This window comes from Phyllobates terribilis, unplaced genomic scaffold (assembly GCF_046119375.1).
Source record: "Phyllobates terribilis strain yellow unplaced genomic scaffold, ASM4611937v1 Scaffold_5__5_contigs__length_657084704, whole genome shotgun sequence".
Taxonomy (NCBI): Eukaryota; Metazoa; Chordata; class Amphibia; order Anura; family Dendrobatidae; genus Phyllobates; species Phyllobates terribilis.
In genome coordinates, this window is record NW_027362765.1 from 10,224,657 (window position 1) to 10,242,058 (window position 17,402).

Consider the following 17,402-nt stretch of genomic DNA (forward strand, 5'->3'; position numbering starts at 1 on the left):
TTGCTTTTTTTGTTGTTGTAAGGATGATTATCCCACTTCAATAGTTTATTAGTGCTTGTACGTCTATGGTAGATGTGTGTTCCTAGGGTCCAATCCCATTCTTTCCTGATTAGTATATCCAAGAAAGGCAACTGGTAATAATTAAACTCTGATAAAAATCTAAGGCCCACTCTATTGATATTGAGTTCCCTGACAAATTCAAGAAATTGTTCACTCGTCCCTGACCAGATGATAAAAATGTCGTCAATATGTTTATACCATACCACAATATATGGATGCAACCACTTATGATCATCCCAGAATATTGTGGTTTCCTCTCACCAGTCCAGGAATAGGTTAGCAGATGAGGGGGCACAGCGGCTCCCCATCGCAGTACCCCTGAGCTAGTGGAAGTACTTCCTGTCAAAAAGAAAGAAGTTACGAGTAAGAGTGAATTTTAGAAGATCGTCCATTAAGTCATTATATCTGCTACACTCCATTGATCTCGATTTCAATAAACGTCTTACTCCTTTGATACCATCCTCATGCAGTATATTACTGTACAAAGCCTCGATATCTAATAAGGCCTGCTCCCCTACATGAGTGTATACATGCTCGAGAGTATACATGTAGGGGAGCATGCAGAGGGAAAACCATTTTACAGAGGCATTGTTCTAACTACAGGAGCTCAGGTGGTACTGGGGGAACATTACACTGTCTGGGGGCATCATACATCCTGCATAAGGGGCATAATGGGGGCATTACACTGTGTGGGGCATCATACATACTGCATAAGGGGCATAATGGGGGCATTACACTGTGTGGGAGCATCATACATCCTGCATAAGGGGCATAATGGGGGCATTACACTGTGTGGGGCATCATACATACTGCATAAGGGGCATAATGGGGGCATTACACTGTGTGGGGGCATCATACATACTGCATAAGGGGCATAATGGGGGCATTACACTGTGTGGGGTCATCATACATCCTGCATAAGGGGCATAATGGGGGCATTACACTGTGGGGCATCATACATCCTGCATAAGGGGCATAATGGGGGCATTACACTGTGTGGGGGCATCATACATCCTGCATAAGGGGCATAATGGGGGCATTACACTGTGTGGGGGCATCATACATCCAGCATAAGGGGAATAATGGAGGCATTACACTGAGTGGGGCATCACACATCCTGCATAAGGGGCATAATGGGGGCATTACACTATGTGGGGGCATCATACATACTGTATAAGGGGCATAATGGGGGCATTACACTTTGTGGGGGCATCATACATACTGCATAAGGGGCATAATGGGGGCATTACACTGTGTGGGGGGCATCATACATACTGCATAAGGGGCATAATGGGGGCATCATACATACTGCATAAGGGGCATAATGGGGGCATTACACTGTTAGGGGCATCATACATACTGCATAAGGGGCATAATGGGGGCATTACACTGTGTGGGGGCATCATACATCCTGCATAAGGGGCATAATGGGGGCATTACACTGTGTGGGGGCATCACACATGCTGCATAAGGGGCATTACACTGTGTGGGGGCATCATACATACTGCAAAAGGGGCATAATGGGGGCATTACACTGTGGGGGGCATCATACATACTGCATAAGGGGCATAATGGGGGCATTACACTGTGTGGGGGCATAATACATCCTATATAAGGGGCATAATGGGGGCATTACACTGTGTTGGGGCATCATACATCCTGTATAGGGGCATAATGGGGGCATTACACTGTGGGGGCATCATGCATACTGCATAAGGGGCATAATGGGGGCATTACACTGTGTGGGGGCATCATACATCCGGCATAAGGGGCATAATGGGGGCATTACATTGTGTGGGGGCAGCAACATCCTGCATAAGGGGCATATTGGGTGCATTACACTGTGTGGGGGCATCATACATCCTGCATAAGGGGCATAATGGGGGCATTACACTGTGGGGCCAGTAAAGGGGTCCTGTACTATGAGAACAATACGTTTCCTCCCTTCCTGTCTCCATAGTTGGGTCGTATGTATCTATTACAGGAAACAGAACAAAAACCTTATGATTCTTATAAAGGGGCAACACAAGACCCCAACAGAGTCTCCGTGCTGAAGGGGTTAATGCCCCCTGCGCCCAGTAATGGGGGTCTCCACATACCTCCACCTGCAGAGCCGCCACCACATATATGGCTGCTCTGTGCTCACAGGAGCTGTGATGAGGTCACAGGAGGGGAGGAGTCAGGGGTCACATGATCAGGGGCCTCAGTGGAGGCAGGACTCTGCTGTGCTGGTTGTCATGGTGCTGGATGAGCTGAAGTTTATGTGTGGGGTCAGGAGGGGTTTACAGTGTGGATGTAGCAGAGCCGCGTGTGTACGAGGTGTACGGAGCAGAGCCGTGTGTGTACGAGGTGTACGGAGCAGAGCCGTGTGTGTACGAGGTGTACGGAGCAGAGCCGCGTGTGTACGAGGCGTACGGAGCAGAGCCGCGTGTGTACGAGGTGTACGGAGCAGAGCCGCGCGTGTACGAGGTGTACGGAGCGGAGCTGCGTGTGTACGAGGTGTACGGAGCGGAGCCGCGTGTGTACGGAGCGGAGCCGCGTGTGTACGGACCGGAGCCGCATGTGTACGAGGTGTACGGAGCAGAGCCGCGTGTGTGCGAGGTGTACGGAGCGAAGCCGCGTGTGCGCGTACGAGGTGTACGGAGCGGAGCCGCATGTGTATGAGGTGTATGAAGCGGAGCCGTGTGTGTACAGAGCCATGTGTGTACGAGGTGTACGGAGCCGTGTGTGTACGAGTTGTGCAGAGCTGTGTGTGCAGAGCCGTCTGTGCAGAGCCGTGTGTGTACAGAGCCATGTGTGTACGAGGTGTACGGAGCGTAGCCGTGTGTGTACGGAGCCGGGTATGTACACTGTATACAGCTGTATACTCCCAGGTTCGGTCGCAGACACCCCGGCTCTTTATCATATGTAGAAGAACCGACACTGGACACTCGGTAAAACTGCGTTCGGACGTCTCTTGTTCCTCGCACAGATATTGATAACATAAGATGGAGTCAGACGAACCCTCCTACAAAACCTGATAACAAAGTCATTACTACAGGACTGGATGAGAAAGGGATTTATTCTACAAGAAACCCTGGGGCCACAAATGAGAGAATCCGGGCCCCGTGGCTGGATACTCCGGGCCCCCGGCGTGTTAGGACCAGACGGGGTCTTTGTCCCTGGAGCTTCTCTGCTCGGTATAATGAGACTCTGATCTTGTTCTTATAAAGAGGGTTTGAGTAAAATAGAAGCGGCCTGAATATGAGGACCTTGTCTGATCTCTATGTCCTTGTGTACAGAGCTATGGAGATGGCGCTATTCTTGTGTATAATAGATGTGATGTCGCTGGAGCCCTAATATTTCTGTACAGGGGTCTCTGTAGTACAGTGTCCATTTTAGGACATGATCAGATATCAAAATCAAACATCAGAATGATGTCAGTTTGAGGCTAAATACCCTGTTTGACAAGTGATTCTGACAAGTGAAAGTGCTTCCACATCATTTGTACCAGTATCAAACAAAGAGGAATAGAGGAGCTAAATGGCAGAAAACAGTGAATAATTTTATTATATCAAAAAGTTAAACATATCATAAATAATTGGATCACAGCATAGATGAACAGAGGTGCATGATGTCAGAAAAACACAGCACCCATTGGCCAGCAAAACCATACCCACTGCATGGAGATGTAACTAGTGGGATTAGGAAACCTGAGTAAGGTGAACAGAGTAAATAAATACAGGCTATGGGCAATAATAGTATGCATTTATAAGCAGTCTGCGACAACGTTAGAATGTGCCCATAGTCAAATAAAATATCAGGAACCTTACCAGGAATTGACTTGGAAGGGCCAAAGGGTACTGGAAGACAGAAATCTGTGGTAGAAAAGCCTCAATGCACGTTTTGCCTTAGGATTGTTGGCTTTCTCAAGAGGTTCATTGTCTCCCAGTCACATTGAAGTAGATTATAAGGCCAAATATGTTCTTCCTCAGTTGATGCAATATGAAGGGCAAACTCATGATTGTCTCCAGTCTTTTCAGGATCTGATTCCATCATTTTTCAGACGGAAGGCAGAGGTAACAGATGAAGTAGTTTTTGTAGATGGTTCCAGATTCTATTCAGATGGGCACTATTATAAAGGATATGCCATTTTTTATCCCACAAGAGGACAGGTTGTAAAGCACAAGTTACTGAGTCATTTTTCAGCTCAGAGGGCAGAGCTAGAAACAGTAAAAATGGTGCTACAGCTGAATGAAGCTGATAATCAGTGTCCCAATGTAATCTACAGTGATAGCTCCTATGTTGTGAGATCATTGACAGATTACCTGCCAGTCTGGGAAAAAAAGAGGCTATGTAGATTCTTCTAACAAGACTCTTGTACATAGTGACACACTGAAAACAATTTTTGAGATAGCTTCAAAAACCCCTAATGGTTTTGCTATTGTCAAAGTTCCTGCCCATAAAAATAATGATGAATTATCTGTTGGAAATGCAAAAGCAGATATGTTAGCCAAAGAGGCAGCCCTGACAGGAGAAGAAATATTTGAACCTGATTATCTCGAGGTTTCAGCAGTTCAAAGAACAGACACGCATATCCCTTCTTTTGCGGACGAACAAGAAAAAGATTCAACTCTTGTTGCTTCCCGGGTTGATTCAAAACCTCCCTTTGTTTGTGAAAATGGGGTTTTGTGTCATTACTTAAACGGGGACTTGCGTCCTGCTGTACTAAAACATCTACAGGATGAGTTTACAAGATATCATAATGAAAGCTTGGGTCATTTGGGCCAACAGAAATTGTTTGGCATTCTCAAAGAGAAATTTTACTGAGAAAAGATGGAAGAGACTGTACAAAGTATTGTTCAATTATGCCTCATTTGTGCCCAAATTAATCCAAGACCAAAAGGACAGAAACCGCCACTACTGCGAACCGCACCTGCAGACGGTCCATGGTCTATGTTACAAATCGAGTACATTGGTCCATTACCATCAGGTAAAAATGTTCTCAGGTATGCATTGGTTGTAGTAGATGTTTTTTCTAAATGGGTTGAAATTTTACCTGTCAGGAAAGATGATGCTTTGTCTACAGCTAGAGCATTAGTTAATCATGTCTTTTGTACTTGGGGGATCCCAAGAAAGATTACCTCTGATCGAGGAAGTCACTTCACAGGAAAAATCATGCAAGCAGTTTGTACTATTCTAGGGGTACAACAACTGTTTCATGTACCTTACCATCCACAGTCTGCTGGTATTGTGGAAAGGATGAATAGGACAATAAAATCCAGATTTGCCAAAATGTTATTGGATAAAGGTAATACTTGGGTGGATGCAGTACCTTTTGTACTGTTGAGTGTTAGAGGAACAACTTCCTCCACAAGTCAGTTTACTCCTTTTGAACTAATGACAGGAAGGAAAATGCCACTGATTTTCCCACATGAACCATTTTTGTCCACACCTCAAAAAGATGCTGTTGCAAGGTCCAAATGGTTGCAATTGTTGCAGGAAAACTTGAAAACCATTCTTCCACATGAATGCAGAGGATGGAGTCACCATATGAATCCAAATTCAAAAAAGGGGCTCTAGTCATTAAATCTTTCAGGAAGAGTGGACCTTGGGAAAGTAACTGGGAAGGTCCCTTTGAAATAATCGACACCATGGGACAAGTTATGATCCTAGTGCAACCAGCATCCAACATGGTTAAAAATATCCGCAGACAACAGACATTTTATATCATGGAACAAATACTAGTGAAGTGAATGGACATATCAAAGGAACTTTACATTCACGGAAATCAAGAGGATCAGGTATACAAAATCTAATAGATGAAGACAAACTGGACAATTCAGTAGATATTACTGGAAACATTTGCATGGGTTATGATGTAAAATGCTGAATTGAGCTACACTTCATACACGACACTTAATATTACATGCTGCCATAGGACCTAAGTCTAAATTTACACAATTACAAGGAGATTAGATACATTATGTATCACATGGCATGACAGGCTTATGGGAATGCAATCCTACAGATGTGTTATACTGGAATACAGAGATGAGGTGAAGAGAAAGCTGTGTGGCCGGGTGATATTACTAATGATATGCTCGCAAAAGGGACAGTTAGAACATCCGAAACAGAGATTGTGTTAAAGATACAACTTTTGGGGAAAATTTTTTATCCTTCATTACTTTCTATTACAGAAGGAGATGAAGATTGGGTAAAAACATGGAATTTCCAGATAACCAGAGAATCAGTACAAGTACAAGTATCTGTAGTTTTTACAGTAACAAATACTATCGCTCCAGAAGTAAGGGTTGCACCACAAGTTGTACATAGTCAAGAAAATATGTCTCCTCTTTTATTGAAATGCAACACAAGGTTAGAGTTACCTCCCGAGTCTTTGTTAACATGGACCAGAAGCAAATTATTTTTGGGAAGTTTTTCAACTGGTCCAACAAATGTTATACACAGAAGTCAATATGGGAATGTGAGATGGTTGCATAAGAATTTTTATTTTTCTCTAGATAATCCATCTCCTAAGGATTCGGGACTTTACCAATGTTGTGTTTTAACTAAAAATAATTATAAACAATGTAAAGATGTAAATGTTTGGTCAGCAGTAGAAAATGTATGTACACCGACAAGGTTTCAACCATCTACTCCTTTCCAAACCAATCAATTCCAATCTAAACTTCTATTAAGGGATGGAGTGTTGATGACTATGGTCTGGACTTTTAACATGTGTAGTTGGAAAATCTCATCCAGATATCCCCAATGTCAATCACATCTCATCAACATGGAGATGGGAATAGAACAATGGTTTGGGAAAAAAACCTCAACACAGGTTAGAAGTAAGAGGGGGATATTAGAAGGTATTTTGGGGGGATTAGGAACAGTGGGAAGTTTAATTAACACTATGGACATTCATACACTTAAATCAGATTTGGAAAATATTGGGTATATTGGAGGTAAAGGGGTAAAAATTCAGAAAAGTTTGAATCAACTCCTTGAAAAGATGGTTTTGAACACTGCTGCTCTGTTGGGATCTTCAGTGTCACATCTACAAAATGCTACTTTAGCTCTAATGGAAAGTGAACAGGAATCCCAAGTGGCCGGAGCATGTCTAGAAATTCAGATTGAATATTCCACCAATCTGAAAATGATTGCACAAGCATTGCAAAGTGGAATTACCCCTTTAGGAATAATGAGAAATTTGCCTACAGAATATAATTTTGCATTAAATCATACAGATTTGTGGGTAAATAGGTGGTTAGGATGTGAACAGAACATTTGTATAGAAACATCACTAATCCCAATATCGGGAAGAGAAGAAACCATGGTTCCTATAACTGTTATGGAAATTTCTTTTAGTAATACACAATAGCTGTATTATCTATTACAGTACACAGATTTTGCATTTGATGGTACAAACACTGAACAATTAGACATTTTTTCATGCTTATAGTGGGTACGGAAAGTATTCAGACCCCTTTATATTTTTCACTCTTTGTTTCATTGCAGCCATTTGGTAAATTCTAAAAAGTTCATTTTTTTCTCATTAAAGTACACTCTGCACCCCATCTTGACTGAAAAAAAAAAAGAAATGTAGAAATTTTTGCAAATTTATTAGAGTTTGCTCAAAAACACATGAAGGACTCCCAGACTATGAGAAATAAGATTCTCTGGTCTGATGAGACGAATATAGAACTTTTTGGTGATAATTCTAAGCAGTATGTGTGGAGAAAACCAGGCACTGCTCATCACCTGCCCAATATCCCAATAGTGAAACATGGTGGTGGCAGCATCATGCTGTGGGGGTGTTTTTCAGCTGCAGGGACAGGATAACTGGTTGCAATTGAAGGAAACATGAATGTGGCCAAGTACGGAGATATCATGGATGAAAATCTCTTCCAGAGTGCTCTGGAACTCAGACTTGGTCGAAGGTTCACCTTCCAACAAGACAATGACCCTAAGTATACAGCTAAAATAACAGAGGAGTGGCTTCAGAACAACTCTGTGACCATTCTTGACTGGCCCAGCCAGAGCCCTGACCTAAACCCAATTGAGCATCTCTGGAGAGACCTGAAAATGGCTGTCCACCAACATTCATCATCCAACCTGATGGAACTGGAGAGGATCTGCAAGGAAAAATGACAGAGGATCCCCAAATCCAGGTGTGAAAAACTTGTTGCATCATTCCTAAGAAGACTCATGGCTGTACTAGCTCAAAAGGGTGCTTCTACTCAATACTGAGCAAAGGGTCTGAATACTTATGACCATGTGATATTTCATTTTTTCTTTTTTAATAAATTTGCAAAATGTCTATATTTCTGTTTTTTTCAGTCGAGATGGGGTGCAGAGTGTACTTTAAAAAAATGAACTTTTTAGAATTTACCAAATGGCTGCAATGAAACAAAGAGTGAAAAATTTAAAAGGGTCTGAATACTTTCCGTAGCCACTGTACATTTTGTTTCTATGGTAATGTGTCTACCTGGCAGGATAAAGTCATTTATAACTCATGTTTCCATAATCATACCTCATGTCATGCCAGAGTTGAGAATGTGCACACGATACATGACTTGGTGACTCCAATAAGCTCGAACAAAATTTGTTTCCAAGTTATGTCTTAAAAAGAAGCTGTTTCTGCATTCTTCTCATCTTGTGTACATGCTGAAAATCTGACAATAGGTTTATATTGTATGGAGGGAAGTGTTAAAAATATCTCCAAGTAGGTAGGAAGTATTAATATTACATCAATAGGGACAAGAAATCTGAAAATCCTTCCAATACAGTTCAATTTGTCCCAAATAAATAATTTCCCTTGGGATATGTGGACAAATGAGATAAAGAAAGACAAGGGTTTGTTAATTTTGTTAACAAAACAACTAAAAGAAGCTGAAATTGTACTTGGACATGAAAAAGATAATTTAGATGATATTGAACATGAGTGGACAAGTATGTCAGGCTCATCTTGAAGGAGAAATCTAGGAAGATCAGTAACTAGTTGGTCACAGTCTCCAGCGAAAATGGCAGCAGGAAATGTATTAACAAATCCAATCATAATGATATTCATTTTGGTCTTGCTTTATATTTTTTATCAGATTTTTATTATGTGTAAAATTAAGAAAATATACAAAAAAATAAAGACAGAAATGAAAAAGGAAGATGATATTTTAAGAGAAATGTTAAAAAGAAAAAATATAACTTTTTGAGTGAATTTTTTTTAATTTAGAAATTTTTGGGAACTCAGATGACGTTCAATACAGGAGTTGATACAAGGTTTTCAAAATAAAGAATGAATGTGATACGAATGGTGAGAGAATGAGTTTAGGATTCATTATGATATTTTTTAAATCATTATCAGGGGGGACTGTAAAATATTAATTTCTTATGATAGAAAAATATACATAAGCTTTAACATGCTTAGGCTCTAACCATGCTTAGATTCAAATATAGAGAAAGACTGGAGTTATTCTGGGACCTTGGTAGAAACACCTGTTCAGTTTGTCAAACCTATAGGACTCTTGTCTATATGGGTTATTTGGGGATAACTAATGATCCTTAACCCCTTAACAACATCTGACGTACTAATACGCGTCTGTGCCCTGGGACTTAAGAGCCAGACCCGTATTAGTACGTCATCGCGATCGCGCGCGCACACAGGCTGTGCAGGCGCGATCGCCGCCGGGTGTCAGCTGATTGTCACAGCTGACACCCGGTACTATGTGCAGGGAGCGGTCCTGCACCGCTCCCAGCACATTAACCCCTGCGATGCTGCGATCGAAGTCGATCGCGGCATTGCGGGGGCAAGGGGAGGTGATCGCCGATACTCACCTCCTCTTCCGGCTTCCAGCGCAGTCTGCAAAGGCTTCCCGGGTGTTGCCATGACGACCCGATGTCGTCATGACAACATCCGGGTCACCAGACAACAGGAAGATTGTTTGGACATGCGCAGTGCATCTCCAAACAATCTTCACACTGTGCACCGCTGATAGCCTGCATGGCATAGGGATGGTGCTGCATTCCTGTGCCATGCAGGCGATCAGAGGAAAAAAAAGTGAAAGTCCCAGAGTGGGACAAAGTAATAAAGTGTATAAACTGTCTGAAAGTGGAAAAAAAAAAAAAATTGCAAAAATATAAAAAAAAAAATAAAAAAAATAATCCACCAAAAATAAAAATATAATGTACCCATCAATAAATATTATTATAAAAAAAATAAAAAAAAACAATAAAAGTACACATATTTGGTATCGCCGCGTCCGGAACAACCTGACCTATAAAACTGTCCCACTAGTTAACCCCTTCAGTGAACACGGTAAAAAAAAAAAAAAAAAAACGAAGCAAAAAACAATGCTTTATCACAATACCGCCAAACAAAAAGTGGAATAACACGCGATCAAAAAGACGCATATAAATAAAAATGGTACCGCTGAAAACGTCATATCGTCCCGCAAAAAACAAGCTGTCATACAGCTCCATCAGCCGAAAAGTAAAAAAGTTATAGCTCTCAGAATAAAGCGATGCTAAAAAATATTTTTTTCTATAAAATAGCTTTTATTGTGTATAAGCGCCAAAACATAGAAAAATGATACAAATGTGGTACCGCTTTAAACGTACTGACCCGAAGAATAAAGCTACCTCATCAATTTTACCACACGCGGAACAGAATAAAAAATAAAAAAAAAAAACAATTCCTGAATTGTTGGTTTTTGTTTATTCTGCCTCCCAAAAATCGGAATAGAAAGCGATCAAAAAATGTCACTTGCCTGAAAATGGCACCAATAACAACGTCAAGTCATCCCGCAAAAAACGAGCCGTCACATGACTGTCTGCCAAAATCTGGAAAAATTATAGCTCTCAAAATATGGCGATGCAAAAACTAGATTTTACAAAAAATGCGTCTTTTAGTTTGTGACATCTGTCAGTCATAAAAACCCCATATGATTCTGGCATTGCTGTAATCACACTGACCTGAAGAATAAAGTCGTCTAATCACTTATACCGCACAAGGAACGGCGTCAAAAATAAACTCTTGGGTTAGGATTGGGCTAGGGTTAGGGCTGGGTTTGGGGCTAGGGTTGTGCTGGGGCTAGGGTTGTGCTGGGGCTAGGGTTGTGCTATGGTTAGGGTTGTGCTAGGGTTAGGGCTGGGGTTGGGATTTTTTTCAAAAGTAAGAAAAAAAGATGACGATATGGCGACTAGTGTTGAGCGCAAGTGCTCGCTACTTGAGTTTGCATCGGGTGCTCTGGTATGCATTGAGTATCGTGGGTATTTGAGTGACATGCTCGAGTCTCTGCCCCATATGCTTCGCGGCCAAAAAAACTTTACGGGGATTGCCTGCCATGCACGAGCGATCCCCGCATGTTTTTTTTTGGGTGTCTAATAACCGTGAAACATGCGGAGCAGGGACTCGAGCATGTCACTCGAGCACACGCTGTACATGGTGCATACCTGAGTACCCGATGCAAACTCAAGTAGCGAGCACTTGCGCTCAAGAATAATGACAACTTATTCAATATGATGACCTAATGTAAACAAATTCTGTGCCGTACCTCTGGGTTCAAAATGTTCACTATACACCTTAATAAAATCCTTGAGGGGTATAGTTTCCAAAATGGGGACACTTGTGGGGGAGCTCCACTGTTTAGGCACATCACGGGCTCTCCAAACGCGACATGGTGTCCGCTAACGAATTGAATGGAAAATCGGCTCAAATTGTTAGCGGACGCCATGTTGCGTTTGGAGAGCCCCTGTGTGCCCAAACATTGGAGCTCCCCCACAAGTGACCCCATTTTGGAAACTAGACCCCCCAAGGCACCTATCTAGATGCATAGTGAGCACTTGGAACCCCCAGGTGCTTCACAAATTGATTCGTGAAAATGAAAAAGTGAAAAAAAAAAACACTTTTTCATTTTTATGAATCAATTTGGGAAGCACCTGGGGTTCCAAGTGCTCACTATGAATCTAGATTGGTGCCTTGGGGGGTCTAGTTTCCAAAATGGGGTCACTTGTGGGGGAGCTCCAATGTTTGGGCACACAGGGATTCTCCAAATGCAACATGATATCCGCTAACAAATTGTCAGCTCAAATTGTTAGCGGACACCATGTTGCGTTTGGAGAGCCCCTGTGTGCCCAAACTTTGGAGCTCCCCCACAAGTGACCCCATTTTGGAAACTAGACCCCCCAAGGCACCTATCTAAATTCATAGTGAGCACTTGGAACCCCAGGTGCTTCACAAATTGATTCATAAAAATGAAAAAGTTTTTTTTTTCACTTTTTCATTTTTACGAATCAATGTGTGAAGCACCTGGGGGTTCCAAGTGCTCACTATGCATCTAGAAAGGTGCCTTGGGGGGTCTAGTTTCCAAAATGGGGTCACTTGTGGGGGAGCTCCAAAGTTTGGGCACACGGGGCTCTCCAAACACAACATGGCGTCCGCTAATTAGTCAAGCAAATTATACAATCAAAAAGTCAAATGGCGCTCCTTCCCTTCCGAGCCCTGCCGTGCGCCCAAACAGTGTTTTTTCCCCAAATATTGGGTATTTGCGTGCCCAGGGGAAATTGCACAACAAATTTTGTGGTCCATTTTTTCTTGTTACCCCTGTGAAAATAAAAAAAATTGGGTCTAAAGTAACATTTTTGTGAAAAAAGTTCTTGAATGTGGTTTTGAGCTCCTTGAGGGGTGCAGTTTTTAGAATGGTGTCACTTTTGGGTATTTTCTGTCATAAAGACCTCTCAAAGTGACTTCAAATGTGATGTGGTCCCTAAAAAAATGGTTTTGTAAATTTTGTTGGAAAAATGAGAAATCGCTGGTCAACTTTTAACCCTTATAGCTCCCTAACAAAAAAAAATTTTGGTTCCAAAATTGTGCTGATGTAAAGTAGATATGTTATTTATTAACTTTTTTGTGTGACATATCTCTCTGATTTCAGGGCTTAAAAATTCAAATTTTGAAAATTGTAAAATTTTCAAAATTTTCGCCAAATTTCCATTTTTTTCACAAATAAATGCAAGTGATATCGAAGAAATTTTTCCACAATTTTTCCACAATCATGAAGTACAATATGTCACGAAAAAACTATCTCAGAATCAGGGGGATCCGTTGAAGCGTTCCAGAGTAATTACCTCATAAAGTGACAGTGGTCAGAATTGTAAAAATTGGCCTGGTCATTAACGTGCAAACCACCCTCGGGGCTTAAGGGGTTAAAGGTCATTAGCCATATGTTTAAATATACCAACATGAGGTGATGTGCACGTAGCCAAAATGCATATGTCACAAGTTACTAGTTTTGTTCTAATATGGTAGAAGCTACTAATATATCAGCAAGTCGCCATATTGGGTTATGAAACTGTAAAAATAATCTCCAATGTATGTCTATGAGGCAAGATGGTATATAAGCAGAGCCAGACATGAATGGGGGAGATCACTCATTCCTCGGGTATCTCCAGCACGGATCATGCTTCTATACTGGATACGTAAGAACCTATAATTGTTTCCTTTCTCTCTTCTAACCTGATACTTCTTTTTATGTGCTATGAAATATATTTCTTCATTTTTGTAACCACCTTTGAATGAACATTAAATAAGCTTTTGTTTTATCCACACAATTCAAGATTGTTTTCGTCTCTATTCTCACCGTACCCTTACCTAAAGTAAGGAAGGGTTAGTTTTTCTAACACCAACCAACAACCTTTTCACACTGCTCTGGCTTCAAGAGTGGTATTACGCGGCCCCCTAGAAATTGGGACAGGAAGGTAGCTTGATATGATGTGGGTACCTGTTGTGCTCCCTCAGCAGGCTCGGTTTCATGTTGCCCACGGCATTGGCGTGCATGTCCACTTCCCCCTCCCTTTCCACGCGCCTTGCCCATTTTAAATGGTGTTTAATATTTGTCGCATTGCCAAAAATGTCTGTATTATTACCGCAGTAATATAGGATCACGTCTGATGACCATGGTTTTAAGCAATGACCTGGGAGTCAGAGATGCTTCCAGGGGTCTTCCCCATGCTGTTCCCATGTCTTTTCAGCACTGTATGGATGTGTCTGATGATGTGTCACATACCACATGGCCAGATAAGGTTGTAAAATGTTATTTACTGGTGAATGTATTTTTCACAGTTGAAAGCAATGCAAAAATGCATCAAAAACGCTGTGTGTGAACATAGCCGAAGGTGTGGAGGAGTATTTTTGTTTTTGGTTATTTTATTTTGCCTTATATACAAGTCATTACCCTGGAAAGGATGTTCCTTAACATATTTCCCAGGAAAATCCATTTTGGTTTCATTTTTGTATGTTTTATTGTGAGTCCGTAAAAGTGGCGTAATACTCTGGCCACGTTGTTGACAGCAGTGAGCGGCTCTGCTACATCCACACTGTAAACCCCTCCTGACCCCACACATAAACTTCAGCTCATCCAGCTCCATGACAACCAGCACAGCAGAGTCCTGCATCCACTGAGGCCCCTGATCATGTGACCCCTGACTCCTCCCCTCCTGTGACCTCATCACAGATCCTGTGTGCACAGTACAGCCATATATTTGGTGGCGGCTCTGCAGGTGGAGGTATGTGGAGATCCCCATTACTGGGCGCAGGGGGCATTAACCCATTTAGCACGGAGACTCTTTTGGGGTCTTGTGTTGCCCCTTTATAAGAATCATAAGGTTTTTGTTCTGTTTCCTGTAATAGATACATACGACCCAACTATGGAGACAGGAAGGGAGGAAACGTATTGTTCTCATAGTACAGGGCCCCTTTCTTCGCCCCACAGTGTAATGCCCCCATTATGCCCCTTATGCAGTATGTATGATGCCCCCACACAGTGTAATTCCCCCATTATGCCCCTTATGCAGTATGTGTGATGCCCCCACACAGTGTAATGCCCCCATTATGCCCCTTATGCAGGATGTATGATGCCTTAACACAGTGTATTGCCCCATTATGCCCCTTATGCAGTATGTATAATGCCCCCACACAGTGTAATTCCCCTATTATGCCCCTTATGCAGTATGTATGATGCCCCCACACAGTGTAATGCCCCCATTATGCCCCTTATGCAGTATGTATGATGCCCCCACATGGTGTAATGCCCCCATTATGCCCCTTATGCAGGATGTATGATGCCCCCACACAGTATAATGTTCCCACAGTACCACCTGAGGTCCTGCAGTTGGAATAATCCCTCTGGGAAATGGTTTTCCCTCTCCCTGCTCCCCTACATGTATACCCTCGAACATGTATACATGCATGTAGGGGAGCAGGCCTTACTAGATATCGAGGCTTTGTACAGTAATATACCGCATGAGGATGGTATCAGAGGAGTAAGACATTTCTTGAAATCGAGGTCAATAGAGTGTAGCAGACATAATGACTTCATGGAGGATCTTCTAAAATTCACTCTTACCTTCTTTCTTTTTGACAGGAAGTTCTTCACCAGCTCAGGGGTACTGTGATGGGGAGCCCCTGTGCCCCATCATATGCTAATCTAGTTTTGAGCTGATGGGAGGAAACCACAATATTCAGGGATGGTCATAGGTGGTGGCATCCATATATTGGGGTATGGTACAAATATATTGACTACATTTTAATCATCTGGTCAGGAACGAGTGAACAATTTCTTGAATTTGTCAGGGAAATCAACATCAGTAGAGTGGGCCTTAGATTTACATCAGAGTTTAATTATAACCAGTTGCCTTTCCTGGATGTACTAATCAAGAAAGAATGGGATGGGACCCTAGGGACTCTCATCTACCATAAACCTACAAGCACTAATAAACTATTGAAGTGGGATAGTCACCACCCCATCCCCCGAAAAAAAGGAATACCCAAGGGCCAATTTTACAGTTGAGAAGGAACTGCTCTAATGTCACAGATATTAATATACAGGCAATAGACATGAACACCAGATTCAGGGAAAAACGTATCCACAGTACATTTTGAATTTCACACAGTTGTTTGCAGAAAAACAGGATAGACAGACTCTCCTCCATACCTAACCAAGAGAGCAAGAAAAAGATGGGATAACACAAGTAATAGAAACTTGTCACAATCAGAGTGACCTTATCTTTAATATCCTCAGAAAACACTGGGATGTACTTGTGGTGGACCCGGACCTGAGGGTGCTGTGTGATCTCCTCTCACAATAACTTTCAGAAAGGGTCGGTCAATTAGGGACCGTTTAGTGCATAGTTTCTATAAAAAAACCTGCACCCAAGGGGACTTGGCTAGACAGAAGAATCTGCGGTTTCTTTATATGTGGAGAACGTTGTACATGTAATTGGATGAGACCATGTAAATCTTTCTCGAATTCCTCCTTTTTCTAGAAGGATTATTCCAACTGTAAAACCTCAGTACTTGTATATATGGCCACATGCACCTGCCCCCTAGATTATGTATGCACGACCAAGAGTTAGTTAGTTAGGAGGGTGGGGGGCATTTGCGCGATACACGCCATGGTCAGGACATCCCATTAGCGAGACACATGAACAGTGTACATAGATGTGAAACCGGAGACATCTCCTTTTGTATCATTGAGATGGTTAAACCCAATGTGATAGGAGGTGATCACAATAGATGTATCCTCAAAAAGGAAAGTGAGTGGATTTTTAGACATTATTCTCTAGCCACTAAGGGACTCAATGAGCAAATTTCCTATGCCTGTTTTGTATGAATACTGCCCCATTCTGGATTACATCTTTGGATTTTGTACTCTACCCATTGCTACTCAGTTCCCTGTGAATGAGGTTCACATATTGTTTTACTTCATCGAGATATCTGAGCTTTTATATCAGAATTATTTCTTATCAGTTATATCCCACATATGCTATTTAGTAACTAACAAGTCTGGTGTTCCTTGTGTATCTCTAATTATGCAATAGGGGTCAAATTTGGCCATTTAGGAATATACTGTGGGCCATCATCCCATATTTTTTGTAGTGATAAAGTAGATCTACATGTCTATTGCATGATGGGAGGATGTGAAATACTTGTTTTTAGTCTCCCATAACGCTGATCTCAGAGAGAGGACTTTTCTATATTGCTGGAACGCAACCCAAATTTATTATGTGCTCCGGAGTGGAACGCATGCACAGTCGTACATAGGAGACTGTAATGCTCTCCGGCATAGAATGCACACATCCAGGCATGCACAATCGCTGACAATGACCCTAAATGTGCTCTGCCATGGAGTGCATAATTACGGGCATGCGCAGTCACGGGTATGAGTGGCGCGGAGGCAATCAGTTTATCTGGCGTTTCAGTGTAAAGCACGTCACTTCCGGACATGTACACTAGGGGATGGACATTATAGGACCTCGAGCGCATGAGAAGTAGCATAGGCGCAGTACATTATTATAGACATACTCCA

The 17,402-nt window shown here is 42.1% G+C and overlaps 1 protein-coding gene across 2 annotated transcripts in view; it reads right to left on the bottom strand.

Moving 5' to 3' along the window:
• Window positions 1-17,402, bottom strand: part of LOC141270501 (uncharacterized) — a 55,766-nt gene that overhangs the window by 11,143 nt on the left and 27,221 nt on the right. Inside the window, exon 1 of one of the 2 annotated variants that reach the window (XM_073680508.1) lies at window positions 2,160-2,245. The exons of the other annotated variant lie outside the window; for it this stretch is intronic. The gene's annotated coding sequence lies outside the window, so the exon portion shown is untranslated. Of the gene's footprint in view, window positions 1-2,159; window positions 2,246-17,402 lie in introns of those variants that run through there. 2 annotated transcript variants of the gene reach the window in all.